At 40.7% G+C, this 13,848-nt stretch overlaps 1 protein-coding gene and 1 long non-coding RNA gene across 3 annotated transcripts in view; both read right to left on the bottom strand.

Annotated features, from left to right (window-relative positions):
* The window catches only part of LOC114136772 (potassium voltage-gated channel subfamily G member 4-like), a 39,379-nt gene extending 30,584 nt beyond the window's left edge, over window positions 1-8,795 (bottom strand). Inside the window, 2 exon segments of the mRNA XM_028005046.1 lie at window positions 7,725-7,864; window positions 7,978-8,795. The gene's annotated coding sequence lies outside the window, so the exon portion shown is untranslated.
* A 770-nt stretch (window positions 8,796-9,565) lies between these two features.
* On the bottom strand, window positions 9,566-11,715 carry LOC114152611 (uncharacterized). Of its 2 annotated transcripts, XR_003597183.1 has the most exons (3): window positions 11,432-11,715; window positions 10,890-11,354; window positions 9,566-10,099 (listed from the first exon to the last, which is right to left on the bottom strand). It is a non-coding gene; the product is annotated as an uncharacterized LOC114152611 (long non-coding RNA). The 2 variants fall into 2 exon arrangements; XR_003597180.1 differs by lacking the exon at window positions 9,566-10,099 and having other exon boundaries at window positions 10,589-11,354.
* Window positions 11,716-13,848: the final 2,133 nt, after the last annotated feature.

The following is a 13,848-nucleotide window of genomic DNA, read 5'->3' as shown; positions in this document are numbered from 1 at the left end:
GTGCATCTTTAATAATTACTTTACTGTAGCTTAGAAAACTAATCCGTAACAAAAATAACTCATTTTTTAAAGTCAACCTGGACAAAAAACACAAAAATCGAAATTTGATAAAGCAGCAGGCTAAAAAAACCTCCAGTCTTTAGTTTCTCTTTTCATGTTTAGTAAATTTAACTGATGAATTTTCACTTTCCAGACGTGACTTGATTGGTCGCCTGCAAAACGTGAAAACCCGGACATGTCCGGTTTGTTATGCTAACAGCAGTTAGCATTCATCAGCGGCTCACAGGTGGAAGTGAGAGCGATGAGCAACACAAATAAATCATTTTGTATGATTATCGGATCGGTCGATAATAAAGCTCAGATGTCGGTATTAGAAGTGAAATCGGGGATCTGTGCGTCCCTACGTGGAACCAGCGAATTCGTTCTGATCTTGGAGTTGCTGCAACCCCAAGTTGCCTCCAACACGCCTGCAGCTGCATCAGGCTGACACAGCTGCAGCAGCAGCAAATACAGATATCTGGGGGCCGGCCCGGCGGATTAACGGTTTAATCCCTCACAGGCAGGAGGAGCAGAGACGGGATGAGAGCAGCCGGGGCCTGGGGCCTGGGGCCCGGGGCCTGCTGAGCCACAGAGAAAAGACTTACTCAGCTGTTTGAAAACTCATCATTTGCTGCAGCGTGTCTCCAGTTGGTTCTGTGTGAAGCAGTTTTCTCTCTCTGCAACTGATTCTCTCCTGAAAACTGAACCTTTCCTCCAGCGGACAGGAGTCCGGGAAGAGACAAAGACCTTTAGGGAAGAACAGAGTCAGATGGTAAATAAAGGGAATGGAGGAGGAAGATCTGGACTTTTCTTCAGTCCCAGTCGTTGGTGGATCTACTGGGATGTTTTATGCCATCGTCATGTCACCAGGCTCAGTTCTGACTCAGCTTTAGTTTGTGTTTTCTGGATGATCTGACATTTTGCTCCACCTCCCTCTGACAGCAGATTTCATGGTTGATTGATAAGCTGACCAGACTCCACCTCCTAATCCCCATCGGGTCTCTGATCGCTTCCTCGGCCCGTTCTGATTCCAGCTTCATCCAGAGGATGAGAAACTCTCTGTGGTTCCAGTGGAAGATCCTGATGATATGATGCAGATGATCCAGGTTCACCTTTACCCCTCGTCTGTTTTGCAAACCCATCTTCTGTCACTCAGAGAGACGTGTCTGAAAACCGGCTGGTTCTGATAATCAGGTATATTCTCACCTTGGACAGCATGTTGGAACGTCATGAACTAAACTTAGAAACTGATCGCCTTTGATTTAAGGTGCAGGTAAATTCAGGTAAGTTCAGCCGCTCTCCCTCCATATGCAACAGGCTCTCCAGCAGCAGCTCTCTGATTTCTCAGGATCCAAAGTTCTTCATTAAGTCACTCAGATACAGGTCACAAATAATAATTTGATTTGTGTCATTTCAGGCGGCAGTGTGAATGTAACCTAAAAATCGACTTGCTGGTGAAACCTCTGAAGCCTCTTGCCATTTGACCTAGTCAAAGCCCAGCGCAACATCTCCAGGATGAATGAGGTGAACATGTCCTCCATGTTAAGGTGGTGATTCTACTGAATGTCAAAAGCTTGTAAAATCATCCTGTAGCTCAACAACACATCCCGGAGCTTGATGAGAATATTTACACAAACGTCGAAGTTTCGTTGTTTAAAACTAAACAGAATTTTCCGTTTGTTCGGCAGCCGTCAGGTTTCAGAGCTGAAAACTAAAACAACTAAACTCCGGCTTGGCTACGGCTTTGTTTGGACTGGATAACTCTGCCGCTCCGGTGGCAATAAAAACAGAAAGTCGTAACCCTCTCGTCTTTCACAACAACGAGCGCCGGCTGATTTGCAGAATCTGAATGGATTTTCATGTAAAAACATTCAGGACCTGCGCAGCCTGCAGTGTGCAGGATCAGTCAGAATGAGCCGGCGTTGTGTACTCTGCTCAGAGGGGAATCATTTGTATTCAAAGCAGGTTCGCAGCACATCAGCAAGGCTTCCAACCGACTTCAAAATCCCTTCCAGCATAAAAGGGAATCCTGTAGCGCGGGCCACCAGGTGGGCAGAGCAGGACGCGGTTCAGGGGTTTCAGCCAGGCCAAGTCTCATTCAGTCCAACTACATTCATTTTCTACAACTTCTACACCAGCAGCAAGATTTCAGATTTCCCCGCATTAAAGCAACTTTAATATTTGATTCAGATTTGAACATGAGGAGCAGATTCCAGCCTCAAGCAAACGCAGTGACTCCTGATTGGATATTTTTAAAGCTTTTAAAATAAAAGGAGCTATAATGAGCTGCTTCATTTTGAGGAATATCAGGCTCTCTGCAGGAAGCCGACTCAACCCTCACTCTGAGCCGAGCCAAAGAACCGGGTCCGCACTTTACAAGAGACTAACATCCAAGGAAGTCTTTATGGCAATAAAGGAAGCTGTTGACATCTGAGGGAGGAAATGTGAGAAGCTGAAATACGACATCGTTTCATTTTGAAGACATTTCTCACCTAGAAGGAAATGTCCTCTTATGAAGGTTTCTGCAGGTTTCACCAACTCAAATTTAAGACTTAAGTACACACACACACACACAGGAAGTAATGGTGCTACTTGTGAGATTAACTATAGATCTTGTGACATTTTTACTTTAGTTGAAGTTCTTTAACGTTCCTACTTTTAATCGTTTTCCCTGTTAATCACATCGCTGCATCTGTGGCTCTCTTCCCTTTGAGCTCCTTGCTTTACTCTGTACGCTTTACCTCCATAGTTTCATATAAAGCTTGACCACTTTTTAAAATCTACAAAACTTCTCGGTTAATGTTGCAACAAATGTTACTTTTAGCTTAGTGCTAGCTGCAGCGCTAAGCTACAGCACTGTCCAGGGAAATGAGAACTTTTGGTCAGTTTGTTATGCTAACAGCAGTTAGCATTCTGCAGTAGCACTAAGCTACTGCTAGAACTGTAGCTTAGTGGCTAGCAGAGACTATTTTTAGTAGCTTTAGCCAGACTGATATTTCTGGAGTCAATTTGTGTTTCTTGGCAGCAGCTTCTCGTAGTGCAAACGTCTCTCTACAGCATCAACCCGTAAAGTCAAGCTAGCCAACTTTTCCTATCAAGAAAAGTTATTAATATTAAAAAGCAATATTAGCTTTATTATTGCTAGTAATGTCCAGCTGCTTCATTTCTCCACTGACCGTCATGCAGCGTTCGGCTCTTTAACGGCTCACTAATGTCAGGTTGGTACCAGAACTTGTTTTATCACGCTGTGATAAACAGTTGTACTTCATTGACAACATGCTAGCTAATGTTAAACCAGCTGGATAAATGTGGGTAACCATGGCAACCAGTGAGTTTATAAGCCGGTCGGCTGTGTTTAATTCCTCTTAGCACCAAAATACACCATGGCTCTGCTGATTTATTCAGTTTGTGTTATTGTGGGTCTGTTCCTGTCAAGAAGAACTAATAAACTAATAAATAAATAAAATAAAGTGTCTTTTATGGATTTAAAGATCTAGTTTTAGTTAAATATTTGCTGCAAAACTCAAAGAACAAAAGAGAAATTCTGAAAACAGGTTTGGTTTCCGTCTCTTGTTGGATTAATGGTGAAAAACCGGAGAGGTTATCATCTGGGTTCAGAGTCCATCCGGCTCTGATCAGGTCCAGAAGGTTTCTTTTTCACAGCAAACAGAACAGCAGCCAGCTGACAGGAAGGAAACTGGATCCTCACCGACTCGGGTTCACAGATCCTGTTACAGGCAGCAGCAGCTCCAGGTGGGAATCCTGATGAACGGATCCAGCAGCAGCAGGAAGACCTTTTCTGTTCATCAACAGATGATGATCATCATAAAAAAGCAAACATGTTTCCTTTAAACAGATCTGGGAGAAAATATCAAATGAATCCTTACAACAGTCTGCTTGCAGCTAACAAAAGGAAAAGCAACATTTCTGCAGATAAATATGAAGAACAGATTAAAAACATTTCGAATGATTCAGCAGCTAAAGGAGGCTTTTAATTCAAAATGTTGCTTATTTTATCAATATATAGTCAATATATAGTTTGATTGTGATTGATTAACTACCGACCCAGAAATTAACTGAATTAATCATTTTAATTGAACCAAAACACGACAAACGTTCAGCTGGACTTTAGAGCAGATAACAGGAAGTGATGTCGGGTCTGGCTGATTAAATCCCTCCATGGCCCAGCGGCGCGGCGTAAACTCCCAGCTGGTTGGTGTGAGGCTGATCCCAGCAGCTTGTTGGTTTTGTCTCACTAGGACAACAGTGTGGCTGGTGTGTCTTTCCCCCGTCAGCCTCATCATCAACAGCTTGGCTCCAACATCCTGTGCCTTTTCCTCGCTGAACGCCTCCATGGCGCCAACAAAAAGAGCAACTTGGTGAGTCATCGAACGACGCTGCCTCCGTTTTACCATCTGAAGAGTCGAGAAGTTACTTCATAAGCAGAGGAAGGGATCAAACGTTTCCTCGGAACCAGTTTGGGTCCGTTCCCTTCATCTTGGCACGTTGCTGGTTTGGCCTGGACCTGCTGGTCAGGCGCAGCTGCCTCACAAACAGGAAGGAAACAAGATGGAGGAAAAACCGAGGCTGAAACTTTCTGAAGCACAGATTGGTTTTTCAATGACATGAAAAAATGTCCCATAAATCATAACAATACTCCGCCAGGCCAAAAAAAAAAAAAAAAAAAACACCGCCTGAATTTAACTGAGCAGAAATGAGTTTCCTGTTGGAGTTGCTGCCTGCCAGGTCCACATCCTCTGGTCCTGGAGAAAATGCTTAGGAACGGTCAAATCTGTGGCACCAAAGAAAAAATACCTAAAATATGGCCGAGAAAAGTCCAACAGATTCTTAAAACCTGGAAGAAAACAGGGAACCATCGACTTTGAGGAAGGGAATCCTGAATCGATCAACCAATTGATCGATCGATCGGTCACTGAAACGGTTTCAGACAAACCAAAGAAACGTGGCAGCTCAGGTCAGTGAAGGTCAGAGCATTTCCACCGAGCCTCAAGAAAACCTCCGATCAGAGAGGAAAAACTTCAGTTTCTGCTGTTTGTTGGTTTGATGAAATGAATGATCTAATATTAATAATATCTATAAAACAATAGCAGCACAAGCACATTTTTTACTGCACAAACCAACAAACAGCAGAAACGTTTGACACCAGTTTTTTAGACTGGTGGTGGTGGGATCCAGTCAGCATGGGGTAAATGAGGCAGTTTTCATTTCTTAGTCTGAAAATTAATCACTAATTTAACAAAACTTTGTTCATTAGGAACATTTGAAATGAACGTTGATATTCTGTGTGTTAGCATGATGCTTTACACAGAACACGCACCTGAACACGCAACTGAACACACACCTGAATACACACTCGAACACACACCTGAATACACACTCGAACACCTGAACACACACTGAACACGAAGCGGAACACCTGAACACACACCTGCATCTTCATGCCTGGACTCACCTTGGGGAGGAATAAAGGATGAACAGAACGTGTTCATGTCATCAAGCATTTGACCCGGACCTCAAACGTCAACCTGCAGCCGGTGTTTGTTTATGCATCTTTCATATGAAAGAGCGCGCGCACACACACACGCACACACACACACACACACACACACACACACACACACACACACAACTCATCCTCTTCCATCTCATTTTTATAAACTTCCTCAGTACAGGGATGCAGATCCCTCTGCAGGCCGGCAGTCAGTCTCAGTTCAAGTCTTCGCTCTGATTAATTCCCTCCTCTGCTCCCAGTGAAACCAGCAGGGAGAGACGCGTCTCCCCAGCAAGGAGAAGAGAAAATCGGATCGTTTCTTTTTGGAGCTTTTGGAGCAGAACGGGCACCAATTAACCGTTTGCATGACGGATCAGCTGCCGTGCAGCAGAGCGAGTTCCTGAACAAACTGAATAATTTATCTCACCTGCATCTGCCTCCACGCTGCGATATCGATTTTTAATAATGGAGCTGAAAGAAAAACACAAGCAAACAGGAAAAACACGGATCTGAGTTTCACCTTCATGAATCTGCAGGTCAGTCCTGGAACAACGGCAACAGAGCAACTTAACAGCAACTTAACCGCAACTTCTCACCAGCAGCAGAAAGTTTTAGTTATGGTTGTAAAATAAATGTTTACATACAAGCTAAGATGTTCACTGCAGTACAGCTATCTGCTGCAGGAACTTAGAAAAGTTTAAGGTTAAAATTCTTGTCATAATTTGTGTCATTGGTAGAAATATTAATACAAATTGAAACCAAGTAACATGTAGTGATTTTCACTAAATTCATTGACTCCACGTTTCTGTACCAACAGGATTTTTATTGTCTGATGTTATAATTTCATCTTTAAGTTGTTTTCTTTGAAAACAGAAAATTATCATAATTAAGCAAAAATAAAGATTTAATCTGTAAAATGAAGCAAACATCTTGAATGATGTTCTAATCCTCTTTAAAAGCTGAGAGTCGACAGCTTCATGTTCATTACGTTTCTCTTGCCATCTGAACTGATGTTTAGATTCAACTCAAAATTCATGCACATAATTTACTTTTCTACTCATTTTCATTCCTTAGCTGCTGAGTGTCTCTAAAAAGCATCAAACCAAAATTAGAAATAACTTTTAGACATTTGGTCATGTTATCTACTTCAATATATCACATGTAGGAGACAGTCAGCAAAAATATATTTTACTGCCCAACCTCTCCGGGTTAAGATTATTGACAGATTATTGACCGATTATATCAGTAAAATTCAGGTTTGCTGAATGGAGGTCAGAGTTTCCTGTGTGGGAGAAACGAAGGAACAAGATAAACAGATAAAGAAAATTGATACAATTGAAAAATTGCTAAATGACTTAAATAACAGTGTGAGATAAACATTAAAAATAGTCTGTTGTTCTGACCAACCAGCCTTTGATTTGGACTTTTATTAGTGCTTTTCTCATCCAGCCCCTTTAAAAGCTTTGTGGTTTTTTATTTATTATTTTAACAATGGATGCGTTCTCAGAGCGAGCCGAGGAGGCGTTTCCCGTTTGAAGCGTGACCTTCTGACCTCCGCCTGTGGAGAGCTCGGCGTTCAAACATCCGGGAGTCAGAGAGGAGAGACGCAGCGCTGCACCGAGTTCCTCCTGGGTCCAACAGAACCAGAACAACACGCTCTGAGCCCAGGCCTCTTCATTTTATTATTTTTTTTTGGCCGGCGGCCTCAGGTTTCATCAGGCTGACCCACTTCCTGTCTGGTTCATTCAGACCCGAAGCGCCTGGTACTGACCCGGATATGGGCTGCAGCGTTTCATTTCCTTCTGGGTCTAATCTGAACCTTCCTCCATTTAATTAATGCAATTTTGAATTTCACTCAATGACCAGCTTTTATTTTGAAAGCTGTCAAGACCAAAACATATGAAAATAACAATAAAACACACAAAGTTCAGGAAAATGTGACCCAATTTGTCACATAACTCTAAAAACCTTTGGAACAACCAGAAATTATTCCTGAAATCAAATATAATGCAGCAAAAAAACTCAAATGTAAAAACGTATTTAAAGTCTAAAGATATGCACATTTTAACTCAACTTTAATAAATGTACCGCTATACAGGAATTTTAAGTCACATTATTTCAACCAGAGTGAAAACATGTCAGCGTTTGTCTGACATTAAGGTTTAAAACTCACCGGCTCCTTTTCTTTCTTTTTATCAAACGCTGCCGTTTCTTTTCCAGGTTGAAGTTTTTCCAGCATTTTTCTCACATGTTGGATTTTCCTGCTCTGTGACTGAATCCCTCCAAATCCTCTGATCATCAGATCATTTCCACCTGGAACAAAACGTCTGCTTCACTCAGCCAATCAGAACATGGCATTTCAAATTAAAAGGTTAAAAAAACTATTTTAAAATCAGAAAAGTGGATTAGTGAGATATGTTTATTACCTGCTTAAAGGTTGTTAATTTAATGCCTCTTGTGTCTTTCTGCTGTAAAACTGGATCCTTTTGTTTTGAATAAAAACATTTAATGGAACCAATAAAACCTGAACGAACTGAAACATCGGAGGAATTTGTCAGTTTTAACTGTTTGTCTCTTTTTTTTAACCAAAATTAATCAAAAGTCCAACAGGCAGCATGGAAAACGTTTGGCTGTCACAGTTTGTCAGAATGTGTGATTCACAACATTTCACTGCGAACAGGAAAATATGATGAAGGTCTGCCCTCCTCCTCCTCACTCAGCCGTTTCACCTGCAGAAACGGAAAGAAACAACTGCAGGAAATGACATCAGCAGCTGAGGTTTTCTGCCCCCGACGCCTTTAATCAGATGAAACTTTATCAGGTTTTATGCTGCAAAAAAATAAGTAAACGTCCAGAGAAACATCTGTCTGCAGGTTTACTTCCTGTTCTTTATGTTTTCAGGTCAATCAAACTCACATCAAACAACATTAGCTTCTCTGTTAAGAAACATCAACTTTTTAAATGTTTTTTCTTACTTTTATTCACCATTCAGTAATTATTACATTCGTTTAGTATAAATTGATCCTCATGTTTTCTGATTTTAGTTGGTAAAAAGTTTTTCTTTTGCCTTTTTCTAGTCGGGATCTTTTACATTTGATTTGATCTGCAGCTAAAGCAGCTAAATTTGACGACCAGCCAATCAGAAAAAGGATCAAAAATCATTTCAGTAAGTTTTTTAACTTATGTTCTGTAATAATGATTAAAATTATGATTTTTGCATTTTCTCTTTCTAGAACATTTTCAAATATTTTCACATTTTGTTCATTTATAAATGTAAGTTTAAAACCAAATATTCAGTTTACAAACTAAATGTTCAGCTAAATATTTGGCTAAATATGTACTAAAGCTAAATATCTAGCGTTGCACCTCATTTATTAAAATAAATATTTAATTTGTAAGATACATTTTTTGTTTGAATCTAAATATTTGGTCTACAAACTAAATATTTAACTAAATATTAAACTTTGTTTAGCACATTTCAGCAACAAGGCAGTTCAAAGTGAAAACATAAAAAACATCATAAACATCATATAACCAACTAAATATTTAGCTGTGGACTAAATAATATAACAAAGTCGGCCTTTTGTCACCTGCCTGTGATTAATAATAACATTAATCAATATATCTGATGATTATCTTTGATGATTTAATTTGACAAAATAAAATTTTTATTGCTGTTTTATTGGTTATTGTTTGTGTTTTTATGGTGTGAAGCACTTTGACCTGAAGAAATGAGTTCATGTTAGGTTGAGGTTAAAGGTCAGCATTAGGATTCACAAATAAATGAAGAATGAATGGAAGTCAAAGCAAAGTCCTTGTGACGGCAGAAAGACACAATGTGTGTGTGTGTGAGGGGGAGGGGACATGTAGGGGTGTGTGTGTGTGTGTGCGTGTTTATACCACTCCATGTGGGAAGGTAAGTTACACAGAGGATGTGAGATTGGAAAAAGGTCGACGGGTTGTTTACCAGAGGAGAACATCCCCCGTGTCACTGTGTGTGTGTGTGTGTGTGTGTGTGTGTGTGTGTGTGTGTGTGCAGTGACTCAGCCTGCTGTTTTCCTATGTAACACAGCTTCATGTGTCTCTTAGTGAATCTATAAGTGGATCCATGTTTTCATAAAATGTGTTTGGACAGAAAATCTCTGTTTGTTGCTCTGCAGAAATTTTCTGTCTTCATTTATGAGTTGCAGTAAATTTAATGCATATCTTTGCTCCTGGTAATAAAATAATGATTAATACAAACTATGGCGCCGCATTTCCACTGCTTTATGTTGGATTCATGGAATCATGAGATGAACTATTTTCACTTGACACGGTGAAATGTTCTTGTAGCAATAATTACATAATTACATATGTAATTTTGAACATTTGTGTAACGGTTGTAACTCACGATGGTTTCCATGACTCAGCATTTCTCCTTCCAACCCTCTGACAGTAAAACATCGTCTCTCCTGTTTTTGTCCTGATCAGGATCAGGCTGGAAAGCCGCTTTGCTGTTGCCACCGCTGTAAATCAAGCTAATGTTTGGGCTCCTCCATGGCCTTTTAGCTGTTCAGATGATCCACAGAAAAACATGACTGGTCTGAGGGAAGGTTTCAACTTTCAGCAGGTCCGAAGCAGAAAGAACGACTGCAGGAGGTTTGAAGCTAAATATTTAGTTAGCAAGCTAAATATCTGGGTTTAAACTGTTAGCTCAGAGCTACGCATTTAGCTTTGAGCTAACTAAATATTCAGTTTGGAGCTAAACATTTAGTTAGTAAACTACAAGCTGAGCTAAGCTAATGAGATGTTTAGGTTAATATTGACTTTGAAAAATAAACCATCAGTAGTTTTCTCTGATGGTAAATTTTCCAAATGGTACTGAATGTTTTTCCTCATAATTATTAAGTTGAACATTGCAGCTATTAATCTGATGGTAAAACAATGGATATATTGTGATGTAACTTCTACCTGTGCAGGTACTTAATGATGTTTTATTTGTAGCCTGCAGGATTTTACCTGCAGACGTCCAATAAGACGTGATTCTGTAACTTTGGGTTGTTTTTCAGGAAGTCACTGTTTTATTCTTCCAGAAATATTTTCAAAGTATGAAGAAAGTTTTAAAATCATCTGAAATTGTTACTGGAGTTGCAGAGCAGCACTGAGTCTGATGTGTCTGTATTCATAATCTGCAGAAAAACGTCTCAATAACTGAAACAACAAACAAACAGGGAATGTGAAAACAAACAGATGTAACTGCATGAAGCTGCAGATTGACGGCTGTTTTTACGCCGTCTCTGCTTTTCCAGGAGGAAGTTTATTAAATCTACTGATGGAAATGCTGAAAGATTTTCATCACCTTTTTCTTCGTCACATTGAGGAATATTGAGATGTTCCTGCTGAACTCCAGAGTCTTTTTAAAATCCTTGTCACTTTTCATGTCCTCCCATCTGTGGTGCAGCCTCATGTTGATGAGCCTCTCCTCCCTTTTGCTCCTCTCCTCTCCTTTCCCCTCCCCTCCCCTCCTCTCCCCTCCTCTCCTCCATATATTTCTGCTCCTCCCCTGAATGAGTTGAACCTGCTGAATCTAAAGCATTTAAATCCAGCAGCAAAGTATCTGAAGGTAACAGTCGGACATTTGACACTCAGCGTTTCTCCCCTCCAGTCAAAGGTAACTTTAATTTCAAGGTGAGCTCATTTCCTGCCTCCTATAAACAACTAATGATTATTGGACTCTTGACTCCGAGAAGCTTTGCATAAATTGAAGTTTCTTGGCACGCAGGTCAACAAGTGACCTTTAGTTCACCCCGTAGATCCAGATGCTCTGCAATGTGCCATAAAGCAAGAGATAATCAAGCTGATGGATCAACCAGAACATGCAAATGACTGAGAGGTCAATACCTGTCAGCCGCAGTAATGGAGCGGAAACCGGCCGGCCCAGCAAACCGCTTTGGATCCGACGGCTGGGAGAGACTCGACCCATTTCAGCATCTTCATCATCCTCATGTTCATCACCGTCGACCCGTCCTGCACTGTGAGACGTTTTGATTGGATCCTCCATGAACTCCTGTCATAATCGGCTCAGATAATCGGCCCATTAAAGATCCGGTTCCACTCAAAATGGAGGAACCTGGAGGAACCAGAACCTGGAGGAACCAGAACCTGGAGGAACCAGAACCTGGACGAACCAGAACCTGGAGGAGATTTGCAGCTTTCGCTGTAAATCTGTTTAGTTTCTGCTTCATAAACCTGATTGGCTACTGAAAGAACTACTGCTGTGTTCAAGCTATGCTAACCTACAGTAGCATCTCAATGCTAACCATGTAGCAGCAGCAGACTTCATGCTAATGCCATTAATTATTTCCCAACAAAGTAATTAACTTTATTAAAAAATATCAATTGATTCCTGCCACTCATGACTCAAATTATATCAGAATATTTTCATTTTCTAAAAACTGATTTCCCAATTTTCTTGTATTTTTAATTTTTAATTAATTTCTCCTTTTAAATTCCTAAATCACATTTTTTACATAATATTAAATGACCTCAAATTCAATGAAAAACAACGCACGCGCGCGCACGCACGCACACACACACACACACACACACACACTCACACACACACACAGAGTACATAGAAATGATGCAGGAACTTTAACTAAATGCACAACGAGGGAAAATATCTGCCTGTGCTGTGATTAAAAAAAGAATTTGTCGTCTTTACTTGGCTAATGATCCAAAATAAAAATGAACCATGAAAATAAAAAAGAATGAGCCATTTGGCCATCTGTGGTTTTCTGCCTTCAGATGGAAAAAGGCCAGTGAGAGCCGAGCCGGCGCTCTCCACAGGGAGCAGTTGGTGAAGTAAAGACGACAGAGCTTGTTTTTCAGTCAGGAGACCCTGCAGCAGTAAACTGGGCTGTAATTACTGCATGAAATGTTGCTCAGCGTTTAGCTGTGATTTACTGCATGGCCTGTAAGTGCAGCCAGACCCAAACGGTTCATCCGTCAGAGGAGCTGGACCTTCATCCTGACGGGTTCGTCCTCCTCTTCGCTCCGCATGGAGCCTCCACACCATCTGCCTGCTTCCTGGTAAAATCCCTAAAATACATCTACACACACCAAACACACACAGACCAACATTCACACACAGGAAACATCAAACATTCACATTTTAATCAATTTGGCTTCAATTATTTTATAAGAAAAACAGAATTACTAAATACCATAACGAATAACAAGAAATCTTTTAAATATATTCTTTCCTATTAATCTAAAAGTTGTTGTTTGTAATACATAAACACTCATAATTAGTTCAAAAATGGTTTTTCACCTTTGCAATGCATGCTGGGTTGGTGAATCGGGTTCCAGTGGACCGGAGACGTAAACAAAACACAGGAAGTCAAAGCAGAGGAGGAAGATGGCCGCCGCCAAAAAAATGTCTGGATGGAGAAAAACCAACTTTAAAATCTCTCTGTTTTATATTTCTTATTTCTCCTACAGGGTTTCAGTACAGCCTTTACAGGATTTTTAGTCAATAAAAGTTGTAAAATGGTAATTTCAGGTGTGTTAAAGTGAGATATGGGCAGTAAAACGCTTCACCTGGCTGCTTTATTTCCCTCAATTCAGAACCATCTGCAGGCTTTGGAGCTGGATTCTCACATGAAATGACTCTGACCTCCCTGCTGCTCTGGCCGACTATCAGCACTTTATTAAATCCTCAATAAAGGAGAAGAATTGAACGGCCATATGCATATCTTTATAGATGAAAGAAAATGAGCCGTTTGAAGCTCAGATGGATCCGTCGTCTGCCCAGCTTTACCTTTCAGGGCCGAACAGAAACATTTCAGACGCATCTGGACTGTTGGTTTTACTGCCAGGTTGTATAAATACAACATCATTTAGTTTTGGAGAAACGTTCTTCATTACCGCAGCTGAAGGACACAAGTTATGCATTTCATCAACTTGTTGGCAACAGCAGAGGAAACAGAGACATTCAGACGGTCGGATCAGAGAGGAAGAAAGTTTTTACATGTCAAACAGTTTGGAAATGATCTGCAACCAGTTCAGGTTCTGGAAAAACCATTAGAGCCGCGGAGCAGGAAACCCAGAAGAACATCTCTGCTCCTGTTTCATGAAATTAAATGAATGCAGTAAAATGTTTCAGCCAGCAGCTTCTGAAGCGGCACTGAGATCCAGTTGGACCAGCAGAACATCAGCAGCCATTAAAAATCGACGCTGCAGACTTATACTTTACACCTCAGAATGATGCTGCCTCCGCCATGCTTGACTGTTTTTGGATCAACCTCAGCATTTGT

Source organism: Xiphophorus couchianus, chromosome 2, assembly GCF_001444195.1.
Source record: "Xiphophorus couchianus chromosome 2, X_couchianus-1.0, whole genome shotgun sequence".
Taxonomy (NCBI): domain Eukaryota; kingdom Metazoa; phylum Chordata; class Actinopteri; order Cyprinodontiformes; family Poeciliidae; genus Xiphophorus; species Xiphophorus couchianus.
This window is presented reverse-complemented; position numbering and strand designations above follow the sequence as displayed.